Source organism: Protopterus annectens, chromosome 7.part0, assembly GCF_019279795.1.
Source record: "Protopterus annectens isolate FY-2018-M chromosome 7.part0, PAN1.0, whole genome shotgun sequence".
NCBI classification, from domain to species: Eukaryota; Metazoa; Chordata; order Ceratodontiformes; family Protopteridae; genus Protopterus; species Protopterus annectens.
The window spans coordinates 1071586807-1071601028 of record NC_056739.1 but is presented as its reverse complement, the minus strand read 5'-3'; the positions used below and the strand labels follow the sequence as shown (position 1 = coordinate 1071601028).

Genomic DNA, 14222 nt, shown 5'->3' with positions numbered 1-14222 from the left:
ACCTATGTACCTATCAATGGATGCTCTCTTACCTCTTCATCTTAGTAGCTGACACTTATTACTGTATTTCCTCTCTCGTGTCCTTCTATAACATTCTCAGCTCTCTAATACTAATCAACTCTCTTTCCATGTCCTTAATTTTTCTTCCTGCACACATTCCATTTCTCTCTCTCTTTCTTTTGGCAGCAGAATACGCTATTATTTCTCACCTCCACATATTGCTAGAAATACAGTCACTGTTGGATAGCTATACATTAGTTTACTTGACACAGCTATCCACTTCTGCAAAGTGTCTTGTTACTTGCAGTGCATTTTGTATCCCTGACCACAGTTTCTCCTAGCAATATTCTGTAAATGCATTTCAATCTGTTGTATGGGCCCTTATCCCCTTGTACATAAAGTACATCCCAATTTACTGTAAAGAGTTTTATCTGTTGCAAGTCTTTTCTCCCCTTGTATATAATTACTCAACTACTTTTTGAATGATTTTAAATATGTTATGGAGATTTTTTTTCCCCCCGGCCCTACACTGAGAACAGGCCATTGGCTCAGTCAGATTTTCCTGTTTATCAAAGGACAAATAAACAAATAAAAACACTCCAAGTACACTAGGATTAAAGGGAACAAGAGAGTGGCCAAGATGTAGTGACAAATAATGTCAAAACAGCCAATAAGGCTGCATTCCTATTATAATTGTGCTATGTCCCTTAAACCTATTAACACCGTAGCTGGCACCCAAAATGAATTCATAGGCAATCCCAGCTCTAACAGCTTCCCGCCATATTCAGTGGGCTGATAATGTAAGCAAGGGTCTTTTAAGTTAGTGTAGCAGCATCAGCAGACAGTGACAATGACAAAATACCGTGATGTGTTATATCACAGACCCTCTTCAAGGGTAGACTGCAAGTAATAATACAAAGGTGGAAAGCAGACATCTATACAAAAAAACTAACTGATATCACACACCCAAAGCATTGCTAGCCATTCTCTTCCATTTCTACCTGAAATGTTTCTACTGCAGCTTACAGACAATGCAGTTTTACATATTCAGCTTCAAACAGTAAACAAATACTTTTCCCTGATAGATGCTACGGAAATGTCAGACTTACTGGTGCCAGAGCCATGGCCTAAAGCTAAATGCCAAAAAGTGCACAGTCATCCCCTTTGGAAAAAACAATGTACCCACAAATTACCACATAGGTGGTAATCCATTAAGTATGGAAGAAGTAATTAGGGACTTGGGGACCCAAGTAGATAGCAATCTCTCCTTTGACAATCACGTTGCCAAAGTGGTTAGAAAGACCTTCTATACAGCCCACCTTATCATGAAAGGTTTCACATCTAGATCAAGAGAGGTCATTGTGCCCCTCTACTCATCACTTATCAGGCCCATAATTGAATACAATGCCCCGTTTGGGATGTACCTTACCCGACACCTTCAGCGACTGGAAATACCCCAAAAGTATCCCACCAAGAGGATCAAGGGGCTCAAACAGATGCCCTATGCAGTTCGGCTAAAGAAACTCCAGCTCTACTCAGTTGCGTACCGCCTACTCAGAGGCGATCTGTGTCTGACGTATAAAGCCATGTCCAACCCAGAATTAATGGACATGCTTCACCTCAGGAAATCTAAATCCCTTAGAGCTACATGCTCCAGGGACTTGAACCTCAGCACAAAAATAAATAGGACATGCTGGAGGGACAGATTCATATCCCAGAGGCTCACCTCACTCTGGAACAAAATCCCAATCCATGTCAGGCAGAGCCCCTCACTGACCCTCTTCAAGAGAAACCTTGATGAATGGATGGGAGATCGTAAGTTTACCCCTGGGATCTCTTCTGTGTCGCTGCTTGACAGAGGTACAGTAAACAAATCTTAAAAGGGCTACCTTCTATACAGAGGCACAGTCAACTAATCTAAAAGGGTGGCGAAAGCCAAACACACTCTGGCTTGGCTTATAAATGCCCTAGGGCAGATAGCCTAGTATCAACCTATGAACCTATGAACTAGTCATTTTCTGCACTGAACTTCTCCCATCACAGTCACTGAGTACTCAAATGTACCAAACTGTTTTGCAACTGTTTCAATAATGTACTAGTTCTTGTTTCAAAGTAAAGAAAAGTAGTTTGAAATCAAGTTTGTGCATTCAAAATGCCTATTAGTGCAGGAATGACCAAGAACTGAAAATCTGCATACTAGATGGAAAGGATGGTTACATGTCGGTGTGTGCAATGAGTGACAAAATTACAACTAACTAGGTACAGTACTCATGTAATGTGCTAAGAGTAACAATATTAATTACTGCCACCAGGCACTATAAGGCACAGTAAGGCACTATAAATAATGCGTACTAATTTCAATTAATCACCACCTGGGTGAATCGACATAGCACAATAACAAGCAAGATAAACGCAGCCACCAGTCACACAGATGTTAATGCTCACTGCAGACAAGGTCACTAAGTGAAGCTGCTCTTGCCTTAGGGTATTGTTGTTTCCCCATCCAGCACACAGAGGCTGAAAGGTATGTTGATGCACTTCACATCTGTGACAGACCACTGTAGCAGGAACACTGGAACACTGTGAAAGTGACTTTAGGAAAAAAAAAAAAAAAGAGAGAAAGCTAACAGTACATGCAAAGCCATTAATATATAAAGATCACAAATGTTGAAAAAAGACAAAAAGGACAATTACCGACACCTAACGAAAAAAAAAATAGCTCTGACATTCAGGGATGAATCCTGTGCGTGGATATTTTAAGCAACTGTAGATTTTTTCCTATAGCTGGGACCTGTATTATGGAACAATAATACAAGCTAGTAGCTGAGGAATGGCAGTATATCACACTATAGGCTTAGAGCTAGGGAAGTATAATAAAAGTCAAGGTGCCCTGGAATCTTTGGAAGATTTGGTGAAAGTACACTGTCGGCTTGGAGTAAGGGACTGAGATATTATAAAACTAAGAGGTGGTGGCAAACCTCTCAACCTCTTAGCACAAGAAATTTGGACAAAGCCCGACATAATGGGGCAACAAAGGTCCAAAACAGAGACAGCCTTTAAATACTGCTCTTATAAACTTAGAAAATTTCTACAATAATAGGATTTGCTTAGCATGCATTTTTCTGAAGGATATGAAGTCTGAAACTCAAATGCGTATCATAGTGACTTCAGTCCTCATATCATCCCAGTGATTTGCCTGAAAACAACAGATTTTATGAGGAACAGACCAAAAATGAGGCAAAAATCTGGACATTCTGTGAAAATCCAGAGAGTTAACAGGTATGGGTGGTAGGCAGTTAATGAGTTTTTCATTGATCAGTGATGGACATGATACACTGGGATAAGAAAGCAATAATGCTTACTAGTGATGAGACAATGTAGTAGTACATTGTGGAGTACGAGTGAGAAAAATATATTACTGGGGACACAAGAGGAGGTATTAAACTCAAAAAGACATGAAATAGTTTTACTTCAGAGAGAGAGAAAAATACAAGTGATTGGTACATCATTCCAAAAACAGCTGGAAAGGTAAATGTCATCCAGCTGGTACTTTTCCCAATTACTGTGTCAAAACTCAATATAAATGTCTAGCCATCTGAAAAAATGTGAGCTTAGAAACTGTCCTACTAAATTTACACTTAAAAAGAACACAAACAGCAAGTCGTCTTTGTAGAGAGATTGAGGTCTAGTCAGATAAAAACTGAGCCATATGTGGTCATTCATGCAAACAATGCAAAATATATTTATCAAACTTAAAATATTCAAGGAAAAAGTATGGCGGTCAACTAATTCCAATTTAACTGTGGCAACTTCTGGCAAGAAGGACGGGTTTGCTCTGAGCTTCACACATTCCTTGTATAAAAAAAAATGGTATGGCAGCGTGATAGTAATGGTCTGCAATGCTGAAATACTATTGACAAAGGAGATTGCTACTAAAAAGAAAATCTTCCAGGACAGAAACTTCAGGTCTGTGGAGCCACCTGGTTCTAAGGATGAATACGAGAGAGTTTCCAGCACAAAGCAAATGTCCCATAGAGGGATAAGGCATAGAAAATGAAGTTTAAAGTACAAATACCATGTAAAAAGGCGTTATAGACCTTAAGTAAAGGAGCAAAGTAAATGTGAGCTTCTTCAAAATGAAAGTAAACAGCAGCTAAATAAACCTCTATGGAAGAACAGTTGAGACCAAATCAAAAACTTCTGATAAATATAAGCAGGTTATACTTAACAATACTACCTCTTATAATATCAAAATAATTCATTCCTGTAACTGCTAAGCCAGCTTCTAATTGGTTATACTTAACTGGATTCCTATTAGTTATATAGTTTATCCGCTCCTAAACTTGCTGTGTGTCTAATGTATGTAGATGAGAACCTTGGTATAAGCATTTTTTTTCAGTCTGACTCTGCTAATTCCTAAAACAGCTTCTAACATTACTACTAGCTGCTCAAATCATAACCTGATGTTGGCCTCTGCACCCATGTCATAAATATTTGTTACTGCCTTCTTCAGTACCAACATTCTATCTGAAAATTATTCCTAAAATTAAGGCAGTTAACTGCATTCATTTATTTGCTTGCACAGTTTCTAATTTGCTGTTTTTCTCTTGTACATATGGGAAATATTATTTACACGGAAACACTCTATATAATCGAATGTACATACTTACCTATGAACCTGTGAAAAAGTGATCAAAACTCATCTGATCGCTTCTGCCACACCATGCAAGGTTGTGCACAGTGGGGACTGGAGAAATTGCCCTTTCCCCACTATAGGGCGATCTCAGAGTTGGTATAGATAATTAACAGGGGGTGTGGGGGTGCAAGGGGGCTTGTCCTACACCAAAAAACGCAAGTGTTTTGCTTTTTCTCTGCTTTGATTTTTGATCTTTTGGTATCAATCATCAGCCATTCAAAATTTGTGCACTTCAGTGTTTAAAAGTAAATCCATTTACATCTCTGTTCCCATCATATACTTATTGGTTACTTCATGTTTTACTAAACTGTACACTATTTCTCTAGTATGCTCGGCAATGCTTATTATGCTCTTTTAGGTTGTCCACCATCCTGACGATGATTTCCAAAAGTGTAGCCTAACAATGTATTTTACCAGCAAGGGTTGATATTTTTTTTCCAGCAAGACTATTTTTAGTTAACTACATTTTTTTAGCAAATTTTAGCTAATCTCCGAACTTCACTATTGTAGGTTTAAAGTGATTCTACTAACCATGTATGAGCTGGCTCAGGATATCTAACCTATCAGATTGTAAGGTGTGATGTCAAGTTGTCATGCCCAATCACAATAAAGGTTTTTTTCACCCACACTTGATTGGCTCCCACTGACACACCCCCAGGTACTCTTATAAAAGGAAATCCTCAGGATCACTCTTTCCATTAAGGAACTACGCTTCAATGGTGATTGTACTTCTGGTACTTTTTACTTCAATAAAGTACGACCTTCTAGAATCTGAACTTCGACTACGTTGATGTTTTGCCACCACGGCGAGCAGAGCTCCTTAGCCGAGCCACATTTACGTTGTTTTACCTGTTTTTTTCTGTGTGATTCATCTTTGATTTCTAGCTGCCACACTAGCGGTTCCTCTCACCATGTGACCTGACCAGCCGGAACTACGACCTGTATACGAAGCCTTTCTAAAGGCTTTACTCAGCCTTCAATCACAAGCCCTCGGGTACGCACAGCCTTTCTCAAGGTTTTACCGGTAGCCCAGCTTCTTCACCGACATCCCACCGTACCTTTATTAAGGCAGTCTACCTGGTCATCCATTTGTTCTTGGCTTCCCTAGGGTATTTTATTTGTGGACATATTTCCTCCTCTGCATAGGAGCTTGAATACCCAGGTCCCATAGAAAATAATTTTCCTGCTGGAAACTGTTCACATCATTGAATCTGTATATAGCTAAACGTGTGTGTGTGTGTCTGTGTGTGTCTGTGAGAGAGAGGGAGAGAGGTAACATAGGACAACGCTGACCTAAATTAGCACCAAATCCAATAATTCCCCCTGGCTACACAACTGCTGAACTGCACAATCACCAACAATCTGATCATAAAACACATTAAAATAAATCTTTTTTCTAGAGGGATAAAGCCCCCCTGCACTACCTTGACTTGTACATACCAACTCCAAGGTCACATAAATACAAAGTAACACAAAATATTCCAAAACGAATCACTGTTGGTGCAAAAGTATTAACTCCACCAGAAGCGACTTCATTTCATACCCAGGCAAACCAGACTACAAGCAGAACTGTAAACAAACCAGTACCTATAAGAAAAACACATCTAACCATTAACTGCATGCTATATTTAAATTCCACCTATATTCCACATTGCATGTGCTGACACACTTGCCTTTTGACATCATTAAACACTCAAAAAATATGACAAAAACATCAAACCAACAAAGTACAAAAATTCACAAGGCTGTTCAACCACCTTAGTTTATTCCAAGTAAATCTGGTACCTCGGGCCATTCACCTTCTCAGGATAATGAACCTTCAATAAAAGGTCACTTATATACAGGTTAGACCCAGTTAATTCACAATTAAATAAGAAGTTATGTACTCACCATAACGTTCCATCTGAGTAGGTGACTTCATTTGGATGCAACCTGTGGGATTCGGATCCAACATCGGATCCGAGCCGGCAATTCATAAGCTTTAGGATCCGAGCTCCTAGCTCCTCCCTTTACCCATAATCCCCTACTAAGCCCTGACTGACCTCAGATTGAGTTTGCCCTGTGAATACCAGTATAACAGAATCCTGGGTAAACCAGGACTAATAGTGCCTTGAAAGGTCAGGGGGATGGAGGGGGGGATGGTTGCATCCAAATGAAGTCACCTACTCAGATGGAACGTTATGGTGAGTACATAACTTCTTAATCTGAAGTAGGAAGACTTCATTTGTCTGCAACCTGTGGGACAGAGTCCCCAGCTACCTGGATCTTGGGCGGCCATCATGGAAGGATGTTCCGGAGCACCGCAGAGCCAAAGAATGCTCTCCCTCTGGAAACAACGTCCACTTTGTAATGTGAAATGAAAGTATGAGATGAGGTCCAAGTGGCTGCTGCACAGATATCATCTAATGGTACTGTAGATTTAAAGGCAGCAGAAGTAGATACTGCTCTTGTAGAATGTGCTGTAATTCCCTGAGGAGCTGGCCTTCCTGAGGTGTCATAAGCCTGCAAGATACAATTAGAAATCCACTTTGACAAGGTGACCTTAGAGACTGCCTTACCCAGTGCGAATTTTGCAAAGGAGACGAACAGTTGATCGGATTGTCTATGACCAGCTGTTCTGTGAATGTAGAAACGCAGTTGTCTATGAACATCTAAGGAATGCAGTTTATATTCTCCTTTGTTTTTATATTTGGAAAAGAAAACTGGCAAATTAATAAATTGGTTAATACTGGATTTGGAAGCAATCTTTGGAAGAAAGGAAGGATTGGTCCTGAGGGAGACCCTATCAGGAAAAAAGGAGAGATAAGGTGGTTTGACGCACAGAGCTTGGAGTTCTGAAACTCTTCTAGCTGACGTAATGGCCACTAAGAAAGCAGTTTTCCAGGAAAGATACTTCAAGTCCACAGAGGCTGCAGGTTCAAAAGGAGGAGTGGTTAGGGACTGCAGCACTAAAGATAAGTCCCAAGGTGGTACGGCTTCCTTAACAGGAGGTCTTAAGAGGAAAGCACCCTTAAGAAAGGTTTTACAAATTTTTGCAGCCATGAGAGGTGTCGAGTCATGACCCACATGGTAATGAGAAATGGCTGCCATCTGTACCTTTACCGTCGAAGAGCTTGCTCCTTGTTGGAAAAGGTCTGTCAAGAAGTCTAGTACCGCAGACAGCGGCGCGGAAAAGGGATCAAGATTTTTATGTTCCGCCCAAATAGAGAACCACTTCCATTTGCTTCGATAAACCTTCCTAGTAAAAGGTTTATGGGCAGCCACTATGATGGCTTTCACTGGTGAAGAGATACCGGGAGTCCTGATTAGGGATGGAACTGGAGCAGCCAAGCTGTCAATTTCAGAGTGTGAATGTTCGGGATTGGAAGCCCCTGAGGATGGGAAATGAGATCCGGAATTGTATCTAGAATCCAGGGCGGATTCACTCGGTGAGACCATACATAAGGGAACCATGGTTGACGAGGCCAGAATGGGACAATGAGAATCATTCTGCTCCCCAAACTGCTGGCTTTCTGTAATAGTTTTTGCATTAGAGGAAGAGGAGGATAAGCGTATAGGAGACCAGGAGGCCAAGCATGCACCAGGGCGTCTCTCGGGGATTCCCCGAACGGGGGAAGTAGAGCGAAGAAACTGTCGCATTTGGCATTTGAGGGAGAAGCAAAAAGATCGCAACAGGGTTGCCCCCAGGTGGCAAAAATCTTCTTCGCTACTAGAGAATTGAGAGACCATTCGTGAGGGGAAAGAATGGTGCGACTGAGCTTGTCCGCTAGAATGTTGGACCTTCCCGGAATGTGCGTTGCCACAAGAAAGCGGTTGGTGGAGATTGCCCATTCCCATACTCTCATGGCCTCTCGACAAAGGGGGTAGGACCTGGTTCCCCCCTGTTTGTTGATGTACCAGACTACCGATATGTTGTCTGTCTGGATAGCAATAGTTCCTACAGGAAGAAGGCTTGTGTAGTGCTTGCAACGCTAATAGCACTGCCCTCATCTCCAGAACATTTATATGCAGGGAGGTCTCTGAACTGTTCCACGTGCCTTGGACAATCCTGCCCGCTGAATGCCCCCCCACCCGAGGCGAGAAGCGTCCTTGTCACTGTGGCTAGGGGGAATGCAGTACAAGAAGGGTCTCCCTGTCAGGAGGTCCGTCGACTGGAGGCACCAGAACAGGGAGCTCTTGCATGCTCTGCTGATGGCTATCGGGCTGTTCAGAGGAAGGTAAAGCAGGGACCATTGGACCTGGAGGGTCCACTGAAGGATCCTCATGTGTAGTCGAGCATGGAGGAGGAGTGGGATGGCTGCCGCCATTGAACCTAGGGCCCTCAGGACCATAGCTGCAGTCGGAGAAGATTCTAAGATGGCCGTGATACGACACCTCAGGTTGGACAGTCGATCTAGAGTGAGGAATGCCCGCATGTTTCTTGTGTCCAATCTTTCTCCTATAAAATCTATAAGCTGTGTGGGGGCCAGGGAAGATTTCGGTTTATGGTGATACCCAGGCGAGGGGCTATATGAAGGAAATAGTCCCTGGCTGAGCACAGTAGATGCCTTGATGACGCTGTAAGGAGCCAGTCGTCCAGGTATGGAAACACCTGTATTCCCTGGAGTCTCAGGTGGGCCACTATCACTGCAAGTACCTTGGTAAACACCCTGGGGGCAGAGGTGAGACCAAAGGGAAGGACCCTGAACTGGTAGTGACTGGCTCCCAGCCGGAAGCGAAGGAACCTCCTGGACTGTCTGTCCATTAGAATGTGGTAGTACGCGTCCTTGAGGTCTATAGAGCACATCCAATCGTTCTCCCGCAAAAGGGGGAGGATAGATTGTAAGGTGACCATCCGGAATTTTTGTTTGGTTACAGACAGGTTCAGTTGTGACAGGTCTAGGATCGGTCTTAAGTCCCCCATCTTTTTTGGCACCAAGAAGAACCTGGAGTAAAATCCTGATCCGGTCTGATCTCGGGGGACGTGTTGGATGGCTCTTTTTGTTAGCAGCTGTGCGATTTCCACAGCTGCTACCTTCTGTTGATCGGGTGGTACATCGGGGAGGTTTTTGGATCTGGGAATCCTGTGAAGGGGGATTGAATAGCCTCTGGATATCACCCGAAGCACCCAACGGTCTGACGTGATTGACTCCCATGATGTCAGGTGCCTCGAAAAACGCCCCCCGACTGCCTCCAGAGAGGAGCAGCCGGGTAACCCATCAGGGGTGCTGCGTGGGTCTGTCAGAGAAAGGTTCTCTGGACCCAAAGTTCCTAGGAGCCCCTCTGCCTCTAGGACGGCGACCTCCCTGTCTTCCTCTGCCACGGAAGGACTGGTTGTCCGGAGCAGGTTGGGATTGCTGCGATTTCTGGAACCACATCTTCTTCTGTCCCTTTTGGTTCTTCGAGAAGGACCTCTGGGGAGCTGAGAAGCGGAGTCTGACGGCAGACAGCGTCTTCCCGTCCTTTTCGCTGTGGACAAGCATTTCGTGAACCGTTTTGCCAAAAAGGGCAGAACCATCGAAGGGGGCATTCACGAAGGTCGCTTTGAAGGGCTCCGCAAAGTCACAGTGCCGGAGCCAGGCCTGGCGTCTCATAACAAGGCCCGATCTGCTAGCTCTAGCGGCTCCCTCTGTTGCGTGAGATAAGAGCCGCATAGAAGTATTAGACACCACTCTGAGAGTGGCCATACGGGTGGAGTACACTTGTTTGTCCTCTGCCGACATGGACTCCGGGGGAGATGCAGCGTATTCCTTAATCAGGTCTCGCTGCATCCTGATCACGTGTGCCATATAGTTCAGCGCCCTCAGGGAGAAGGTTGCTGAACTAAAGACTCGCTTCCCAATGCGATCCATTGAGCGGGATTCCTTGCTCGAGGGATGCATAGAGGGACTCTCCTGAGCCAATTCCCTCTTTGTGGCTGCAGCCATCAGCATGGCATCTACTGGGGGCCCCTTACTCCAATGTGTACGGTCCGATGGGGGACTAAGAATCCGGTCCGGACGTTTGGGAACAGGTTCTACGGTGTCCGGGTCCTTCCACGCTCTGGTGGCAATAAGGTCCACCACAGGGTCGGCAGGAGGGGACACCCAAGAGGTAGACGGGCCTGCCTCAATGCCTCCAAGAACACAGACTCGTCCAAGGAGGCCTTGGGGGCAGACCACCCCCCCTGATTCTTAACATTTCCATAATGTCTCCAAAGGAGACATCTTCTGGGGGTGATCTTGGGGAGCCCTCCCCTTCCTCCAAGTCCGTGTCTTCAGTAATAGACTCGGGGGAGTCCACGTGCCTCCTCTTACACTTATGCTTACGAGGCACTTCCTCGGGGGGACAGTCCGAGGAGTCCTCGCCAGCAACCAGTTGTTCCAAAGGAACCACTTGGGACATTGAGGCGGGCTGTCCCTGAGACCGGCTGATGGGAGCCTGGCCCAGCTGCGAGGGAGTGCGAGATGGAGCCGAGACAGGGACCGGGGATCCGGATGTCTTCGACAGAACCCTCTCCACAACGTCGAAGGCCGAGGGGGAGCCGACTTCTCTAAGACCCGAGAGCCGACCCCCACTCGGATCCGACGAAGGGATCAGAACCGGAGTAGAGACCGTCGGATCAGAGATACTGGTGCGCTCCGACCTAGAGGGAGTCGAAGAGACACCGGCTCCCTCGGATCCGAGGCTAGGCCCACGGATCCGAGAAGTCGGGTCCGAAGTACCCGAAGCACTCAAGGGAGGGATCGTATCCGAGGTGTGCCGACCAGTCGGATCCGACCCACCCCCGGGTCCAAAGCTGCCCAGCTCCGAACCCGGGAGTCGGGTCGGAGAAGGAGCTATGGGGGCAAAAAAAGGGGTCGAGGCCCCTCCCGGATGGGGAGGGGGGCAGGAGCACGCCCATCTGCATCTGGGCCTGGATAATCGCCTCATCATCCGGTCCATATCAGCGTCCGACATAGAAAAAGTTGACCTCGACGAGGCCACAGAGGTGGATCTAGAGTGTCGCCTCGATGACCTCGACGAAGGTCTAGTCTCCACCTCCTCGGGTCCGGGAGAGAACAGAAGGGATCGGAGCCGAGGAGGAGGAGATTTAGAAGCCAGAGGGGAAGCACGCTTAGGCGGCGGGACAGAGGCCTCAGCCCGCCGCTTATGGTGCCCCTCTCTGTGCCTCTCCTTTTCCCTCCTGGTCTCCCTATCCTCTGGTTTCTTAGCGGGAGATTGAGTCCCTGCCAGAGGAAGGGAGACCGAAGTAGCCACTGGCTGAGTAAGGTGGATAGCAGGGGCCGAGGCCGAAGCCGATTCCGAAGGGAGAAGTCCCGCCACAACCAACTTCGACCTCCGCTCCCTTAAAGCCCGGGGGTTGAACCCTGCACAAATGGTACAACCAGATGACAGGTGTTCAACCCCAGGCATCTAACGCACAGTGTGTGGCCATCAGCCGGGGAAAGCTTATGGCCACACTCGGTACATTTAGAAAATATAGCCTTGGGGGCTTCAGACATAGCTACGCCCTAACAGGCCCTAAAAAAAAAAAACACACACACAACAAACACACACTAAACGAACACCCGAGAAGGTTAACTAAGCCTAAACAAACACACTTTAACTATATAAGAAAAAATATAAGCAAAAAAGATGTCACCAATTTCCTTTCGCTATGGAGCTCGAAATTCCTGTCAGCTATTGAACGCGGCAAACGAAATCTGAGGTCAGTCAGGGCTTAGCAGGGGATTATGGGTAAAGGGAGGAGCTAGGATCCTAAAGCTTATAAATTGCCGGCTCGGATCCGATGTCGGATCCGAATCCCACAGGTTGCAGACAAATGAAGTCTTCCTACTTCAGATCAATTATTTAATACACTTCAATTAATCTATATTAAATTTTGAATAACTTTTTATATAAAAACCTTTAAATAAAATTTATTAATTTAAACTTTACTCAACAAACTCATTTCATCTAAAAAGTTAACAAGTTAAATTTACTTCCAAATTTAAACTCCTAGGACACAATGGGAAGCATATGCTTGTGTTCATTTTACTTTCTAGTTCACTTAATTTACTAGCAAAATCATCCCCCTGAACAAATAGGTTTAAAAAAAAAACAAGCATCAGAACCTTGGCAAACCTTGTAAAAATGCTCTGCCACAAGACTTTTTAAATTACATGTCTTAATATCCCCCAGATGTTCCAGAATTCGAACTTTCACTTTTCGCTTTGTCTGGCCCACATAACACTTAGTAATAGTACAACCACACCCAATAATAAACACTTACCCCACATGATTCACAATCAAATCTCCCTCTAGAAATGATTTGTCTTCCATTAATTTTAGTTCCTGTTACGTTCCTAACCTTAGAAAAAAAACTTATAATGCCCACATGCAAAGGAGCAAATGAGAAAAAAAGAGGTACCAGATTTTGTTGGTTTGATACTTGCCTTTTACACATATTGCACTTAGACAAAAAAAGAAATCACCAGATTACATTCAATCTAATTATAAACTGAAAAACTATCCAACCATACCTTTTTCTCAACCTGCAGACATTAAAAACAGGAACTGTTGGTCCCTATGGGGAGAGTGACATCCCCACATATTATCACATTAATAACAACGTCCTAAGTATGCAATCAGTAGTGAAGGATTTGGGCACCCAGATTGATAGCAACCTGAATTCTGACCACCATGTTGTTTCTGTAGTACAGAAAGCTTTCTACATGGCTCACCTCATAAGTAAGGGTATCTCATCCAGGGACAAAGAGGTCATAACATCCCTGTATTCTTCCCTTATAAGGCTAATTATTGAGTACAATACCCCCTTCAGCATGTACCTCGCAAAGCACATACAGCAGCTGAAGAGACCACAGAGGATCCTCACCTGGAGGATCCAGGGCCACAAACATATACCCTACACAGACAGGCTAAATGCCCTGTCCCCAGTTTTATATAGGCTCCTCAGGGGTGACCTCTGTCTGGCATACAAAGCAATCTCAGACCTCGCTTTGATGGAACTGCTGCATTTCCGCAAGTCAAGCTCCACTCCAGCAACCCATACTCATGACCTCAACCTGGTCTGTGATATCAATAGGACTTGTTGGCAGGACAGATTTGTGTCCCAGAGACTCCCCCATCTGTGGAACAGACTCTCTCTCTCCACATCAAGCAGAGTACCTCATTAATTCTCTTTAAGCACAACCTGGATAACTGGATGGGAAACAGAAAATACACCCCTGGGATTCCACCTGTGTCCCTGCTGGCCAGGGGCTTTGGGTGCATACTTGTCTAAACATGGGTTAAACTCTTGGCTAGGCTTACAACGGCCCCAGGGCCAATAGCCTAGTAACATCCTATGAAGAAAGCCATTTGAAAAGAAGTTACATCCAGCTAACTATATGGGCAATAATTAGCATAAAATGTGAATACCAAATAGCATATAGCTATTCTTGCTTCAAGTAGGATTTGAGATACCTTGAGTTACCACTCAGAAATACATGTTTGAAAACCAATATGAGACAATAATAATGGAAAAAATATAAGCACATTATCAAAGAGACAGCACAGAATCTAC

At 44.6% G+C, this 14222-nt stretch overlaps 1 protein-coding gene across 1 annotated transcript in view; it reads right to left on the bottom strand.

The window, feature by feature from the left end:
* Positions 1-14222, bottom strand: part of TRPM7 (transient receptor potential cation channel subfamily M member 7) — a 1848525-nt gene that overhangs the window by 1550762 nt on the left and 283541 nt on the right. The gene's annotated exons all lie outside the window — the stretch shown is intronic.